The 6227-nt window shown below is 54.7% G+C and overlaps 1 protein-coding gene across 4 annotated transcripts in view; it reads left to right on the forward strand.

Moving 5' to 3' along the window:
• Positions 1-1624: 1624 nt before the first annotated feature.
• The window catches only part of PROM1 (prominin 1), a 200683-nt gene continuing 196080 nt past the window's right edge, over positions 1625-6227 (forward strand). For 2 of the 4 annotated variants that reach the window (XM_081812574.1, XM_081812571.1), the window contains exon 1: positions 2439-2599. The gene's annotated coding sequence lies outside the window, so the exon portion shown is untranslated. Of the gene's footprint in view, positions 1799-2438; positions 2600-3299; positions 3418-6227 lie in introns of those variants that run through there. The other 2 variants (XM_081812572.1, XM_081812573.1) reach the window with 2 other exon arrangements.

Below are 6227 nucleotides of genomic sequence, written 5' to 3' on the forward strand. Positions count from 1 at the left end.
CAGTGACCTCGGGCAAATGACTGAACCTGGTTTTAGCCTTATCTTTAAGATGGAGATAATATGCTGTCTTTCTTGCTAAGATGACACAAAATAATGCACTTACAGCTCTGGGCATAGTGCCTCATTCAGAGGACGCATTCACTGAGTGTTAGCGCTCACTCCTACTGCCGTTGTCTTTGTTATTTTTATTATTATTATTAGGAGGACACAGGAGCCCTGGGAGACATAATTGTCTTTATTTTGCAGACAAGGAAACTGAGGCTCAAAGAGGTTAAGCAGCTCAAGCCACAGTGATAAAAAGGGACAGGGTCAACATTTGACGCAAGTCAGAGCTGGCTGCTCTCAGGAGGGGAGGACTCCCTGAGAGGGCTGCCTTGGAGAAGTGCTAGGGGCCTCTGGGGGTGCTGAAGCAGAGGCCCTTGACCAGCAGGGGCTCCAGAGAAGAAACCTCAGGCCTGATTAGACTACCACCTAAACTTGCCATGCCTCTGGTGTCCTTTCCAGAAGTTTCCTTACCTGGCATTTGTTGTCCTAGAAGTATGCACATACAAGATCAACTTAAACTTTAGATAAACAATGCTCCTTCCAGCACAGGTTTTATGCTAGATTCTGGGGTTAGTGAAAGAGCCACGGTGGAAATGGTCCTGTCCATCCATCCATCCATCCATCCATCCATCCATCCATCCCCTGCATCACAAACATGAAACGCCTACTGCATGCTAGACACCATCCTGACGGTGTTTTTCTTCTGTAAGTCTTACGTTTTCTACCAGATAGTACTCAATTCAAGACAGGAAGTGGTGAGTGAGGTGTGAGGTGCACACTGGTGAGTGCAGTTAGAGAGGGAGTGAGTACTTGTGCATGGTTTCCACCCGCTCAGCTTGGCAGCTTGGCAGAGAGGTGAAGAGGGGATGTCCGGGGACTCTCCCACATCTGAACCGAATAATTAAAGCGCATCGTGCTTCGTGCTACAGCGCATGCCTGTATGTATACATGGGATTAAGGACTGCTTCGTGCAGGTTTTACAGCTCCAGCCACGAGCGTCGTGATTGGTACATAATATACTAGGGAACCAAATGATTTGGGTTTGGTTTTGTTTGGGTAAATTAGAAAAGAAGTCTCTTGGTTCCCGGCAATAGAAGGTCTAAAGCGGCCGGGGTGCGGTGGCGTGGGGGTCCACCGAGGCCTGTCTGGGCTAGAACCAGAGAGAGGAGGAGTTTTTAGCAGGGTGGTGGCGTTCCAAGTAGAGGGCTCTGCGCAGGTGAAGGAGGCGTGGGTGCTGGGAGAAGGGCGTGCAGGCGTGAGCAGGACTCCCGCCTCAGGAAATGCACGCAGCCCAGGCCAGGTGGGTTCCTCCCGGCGTCGCCGTGAAGCTGCCCTGCTGGTCCAGTCGGGAGCGTGTCCAGAACCCCAGGCTTAGCTATCTTTAAAATACCGAGCCGGTCCCAGGCAGGCACCTGGCCGCGCGCTCAGCTCTCCGGCTGGGGGTGAGTATAGACTTAAGTAGCATTGCTCCATCCGCAAGTCCCTGCTCGAGAGCAGGGGAGGCCGCAACAGGTCCCCGCGGGCACCCCGGGCCTCGCTCGCCCGCCTCCAGGGCCGGCGCCTTTCCCCGCCCGCCGCGCCCCGGGGGCTGGCCGGCGCGCCGGGCAGCGGGGCCGCCTCTCCGGAAGCCGTCCCGGTGGTCCCCGAAGCGGCTCATAAATCATTCATGAGCAGGACAGAGTTGGGCGAACGCCGCTGCAAGGGGAGGGCAGGCGGCGGCGGGAGCCGCCACGGGAGCTGGACCCGGCGCACGGTGAGTAGCGGCGTCCTCATCCCGGAGCCCGGGAGGCGTCATCGGTGACGGTGGGGGCCGGAGCGCACCCTCCTGCAGGAAGGTGGGGTCGGGAAATCGGGAACGGAGGGGCTCGCTCTGGCCCCGCGGCAGGTAGTACGAGCCCCGAGAGCGGTCGGGGAGCCAGGCGGCTGCAAAGTGGCCGAGGTGGCCCGGGCGCCAGGCCAGCGGGAGTTCCGGGCAGAGCGCGGACGCGCGCAAACTTTGCCTGCTGCCTGGTGGCTGCGTGGTGGGTCTTCTTTCCAGCCACAGGAGGGGAGCCGGCGGCTGTGGCTCGCCAGGTACCAGGACACAAGCAAGCGGGACCGGGACCCCCGAAGCCGCGGGCTCGCTCTCTGAGAAGGCGGAGGGCGGAGGGGAGGCTCGTCAGGGGTTTGGGAACTGTTCTGCGGGGAGCGGAGTGCTGGGGGTGCCCCGGGGGCGCGGGGTACTGAGCCTCCCCTGCCGGGGATGGAAAGGGGTCACCTCCCCCTGGTTTTCCAAATGGAATACGCGGTGCAATAGACCATAGCAGGAGGGGGGCCCGGGGGGAGCCACGGGAGGCGGTCTCCCGGCGTCTATGGGAGAGCCTCACGCACCCCGGGCTTGATGCAGCCCCCACCCCCTTGTGTGCACAGTTAGGGGACCTACGGCAATTGCCGGGTGGAGAACTGAGTTCGCTCTGGGCGCACCTCGCCAGTACCGCGCCGCGGGCTGGAACAACAAAGGGAAGCGTGGACGGAAGAACGAGCTTCGAGGTGCGGGAGAGGCAGGGTGTCCCAGGTCAGTTTCCCCGAAAGCCCGCTCCGAGAGGAGAAGGGGATTCGAGGGGGTGGCACACCGCTCCGCTCCCCCTTCTCCCTGGCGACCCCGATGCAGCCTCCGGGGGTGGCAGGGATCCCGTGCGGACGCGCGGGGGCAGCCAAGTTACTCGGGCAACCCCCTCCCCCAGGCGGCGGCGGATTCCTCGAGTCTCCTCGCTTCCCGCGCCCGCCCTACCGCCCATTCTTTTGTGTCCCGCAGCCCGGGAGAGCCTCCTGCCGAGGAGGGAGAGAGGGCAGGAAGGGGCCCGGCCCGGCGGTAGGTGGGAGGGAAAGGCTGGGGGAAGCCGGCGCCCCAAGCTTCTTGCAGCAACAGGTTGCTCCTGTAACTCCCGCCCCGGCTCCGATCCAGAAAGATTTTCCAGGGTGCCTGTGGGCAGCGGCTGACCTTCGTTAAGACACGCAGGTGAACGATCGGGGGTCCTTGAACGCCCCGCTGGAGACTCAAACGTCTGCCGTTGTATGTTGGGTTGAACCGTACCCAAATGCTGTTTTTGTGGCTCAAAGACGAGTATGGGAATCATTGTGGATTCACACTGTGTGAAGTTACTACTTCTTTTTCTTTCTCACTTTCTGTTGCGTATCCTCCGGGAGCTGTCCTGTCTGTCAAGGTGAGCCCAGGGCCACGGAGGAGTGTGAAGGATTGATGCTGGCAGTGGTGGTTCGGGACCCTTTTTTGACTGTCAGCTCTCTGCCTGGTGCTGTACCTACTCCGTGTCTAACCCTCCAGCACTATTCAAAACCCCACTTTATGGACAAGCAAAGCAAAGCAGGGAGAATGTAAGCAACCGCTCAAGTTACCGGGTTAATGAATGGGACTAGAGACCCCTGCCCCGTCTCAAACGTGTGGCCTGTTGTCACTTCAGCAATGTCCTTTAGTTTCGTTTTGCTTCCTTGATATGTCCCCATAATTTTTTTTAAATGAACTTCCTTATGATTTCCACACTGGACTATTTCTGTGCATTCCAGCACAGTGAAGTAAACAAGTGCATCAACGGACTGGCTCAAAGCAGTAAGACTTTAAGCCAAGTATTATTTTATTGGTACTGTTTAATATATGAAGGATGAAGGTTTTGCAGGGAACCAAGAGCTATCTCAGATTTGTTAAGGGTCAGGATGCTTTGTTACAAACGATAGAAGCCAACGCTGGGTAATTTTAGCAGGAAAGGGACTGCGTAGCTTAGAGAAGTGACAGGAAGCCTGGCTAGCCAGACTCAGGAGCTCATGCAGGACATGCAACAGGTCCCCCGATTGGTGTGTGGCCACGGCTGCCGCCACAAGACTCTGGATGTGGCTGCTGGCACTGTGCCATCATTGCTAGAATGAATTAGAAACTGCCTCTGCTTGAGTGCGGGCCCCAGGCACAAGCCCAGGAATAAGCATCTGCTGGGTGAGCGTGAGGGACCCCCCAGGGCACAGTTTGGGCACCTCGGCTGACCTCACAATGAAATGCCAGGGTTCTGCCCACAGGACTCACAAGGGTAGGCTCAGAAGTTAAGCAGCTCCCCCGCAGCTCTCCCTCCTCGGCAGGAGGCTCTCCCGGGCTGCGGGACCACCCCCCCCCCAACCCCGCAACTAAATCCCAGGTGACAAATATCCACTACAAAGATCCTTTTGATAGAAGGAGAAATGAAGCTAGATAGTCACCATGTCTGCTTTTAAACTGGTGTCTGTGGAAGTGCCATTCTCTGGACTCCAAGCTCAGAATCATGTGAAGTATTTGCTCAAAATTCACATTCTTGGGCCCCCTTTCCAGTTTGAACTCAGTGCATTTGGAATGGAAACCAGGAATCTGTACCCCATAAATCAGAAAAATGGTGAGATCGCCTTTATTGATTGGTCTAGTGCCTGTGTAAGGAGCTAGCCTCTGAGGGAGCAGTTTCCAAAAGCCTGCAAAGTTGAGGGTTCCAGCGGAAGGCATGGCCCCAGGATGGTAGACCAGTTGCTCTGCCATGTGCAAAACCAGTAAAGAGACAGTCTGCTGCCTATATCATGGGGATAGCTACAGACCCTCCAGCACCTCCCTTCCAGAGGCTGTGGGACTGCTAATAAATGCTCGATACAATCTTGAAATGGGTAAAAATGACCATTTCATGTCAGTTCTGCCTCTATCCCTCACCGTTTGATTTCAGCAATCCTTTATTGAGTGCCTACTGTGTGCCTGGCTCTGGGGGCATAGAGATGAGTAAACCCCCACACAGCAGCTGGGATAGATCAGTTTAATGCACTATAGGAAGGCCATCTGGAGGACTTTTCCTTGAATCTGTTGTCTTGCAGTTGTATTTGAGAAGCCAAAGGTGTCTTTGGAGAGTGGCCTGAATAAGCCAGGTGAGTGAGTACTCAGGAACAGTGCCGGTTCTCAGACTTCAGTTGTTTTGAGAATCAGTCACCGAGGGAGAGTGTTGAAAATGCAGATTAATGGGCCCCATCTCCAGAAATTCGGTCCAATAATTAGCATTTTAAATAAATATACATTTTATGCTAATGCAGCTCCTGGTCCAGGAGAGCTGGCCTGGGTTTTAGGCTGGCTGTCCCAGGAGCGGCTCCCAGCTGCTCCTGCCACCCAGGGGGGTTAACGGGTGAGGACCCAGACCATCCCTTTTGGCTTGACTTTTTTATCTAGTGTTTCCTAAGTCGTGAGATTTTAGTATTAACATTTACTCTAAATGTGAGAGGGACCGACACTTTGGAGGAAGAAGTGAAGAAATCTGGACACGTAGCTCTAGGTGCCGGCCAGCTCAATTGGCACTTCCAGCCTCGCAGCCGTGAGTGGGGCTGCATTTCACTTGGGATTTGCCTTCCCCTGCTTTTTCATGGAGAGAGTTTGAAACTGTTTATTCATAGCTCTTCCGCAGGCCTCTTGCCATCTCTCTCCTGCTGTGTTCTCTCCATCACTGGCTGAGGCCCGGTGGCATTAGCAAGAAGTCAGCCTCTCTCAGCAGCTGAGCCTTTAATCCTTTCAGCTGCTGTGCTCCCCGCCTGTCCTTTAGCAGAAAACAAGACGGGAGCATGTTGTGTGTAGTGTGTGTGTATTGTACAGGATATTTATATGAGCATACGTTTTGTGTGTATGCATGTTTTGTGCGTGTGTGGGGTGTGTGAGTGTGTGTGGTATGTGTCTGTGTGGTGTGTATATGTGTAGTGTATTAGTATGTGCTGTATATGTGTGTTAGGGTGTGTTATATGCACGTTTGTCATGTTATGTGTCGTGTGTGTGTTAATGTGTTGGTGTATGTGTGCTGTGTGTGTATGTGTGGTGTGTGCTGGTGTGTGTGGTGTGTGTATGTGTGGTGTGTATTAGTGTGAGTGGTGTGTGTATGTGTGGTGTGTGTTTGTGTGGTGTATGTGTGGTGTGTTCTAGTGTGTGTGGTGTGTATGGTGTGTGTATGTGTGGTGTGTGTTAGTGTGTGTGTGGTGTGTATGTGTGGTGTGTGTTAGTGTGTGTGGTGTGTATGGTGTGTGTATGTGTGGTGTGTGCTAGTGTGTGTGGTGTGTGTATGTGTGGTGTGTGCTAGTGTGTGTGGTGTGTGTTAGTGTGTGTGGTGTGTGTATGTGTGGTGTGTGCTAGTGTGTGTGGTGTGTGTATGTGT

The sequence above is a fragment of the Leptonychotes weddellii genome, chromosome 2 (genome assembly GCF_054177405.1).
Source record: "Leptonychotes weddellii isolate Sample4059 chromosome 2, ASM5417740v2, whole genome shotgun sequence".
NCBI lineage: Eukaryota > Metazoa > Chordata > Mammalia > Carnivora > Phocidae > Leptonychotes > Leptonychotes weddellii.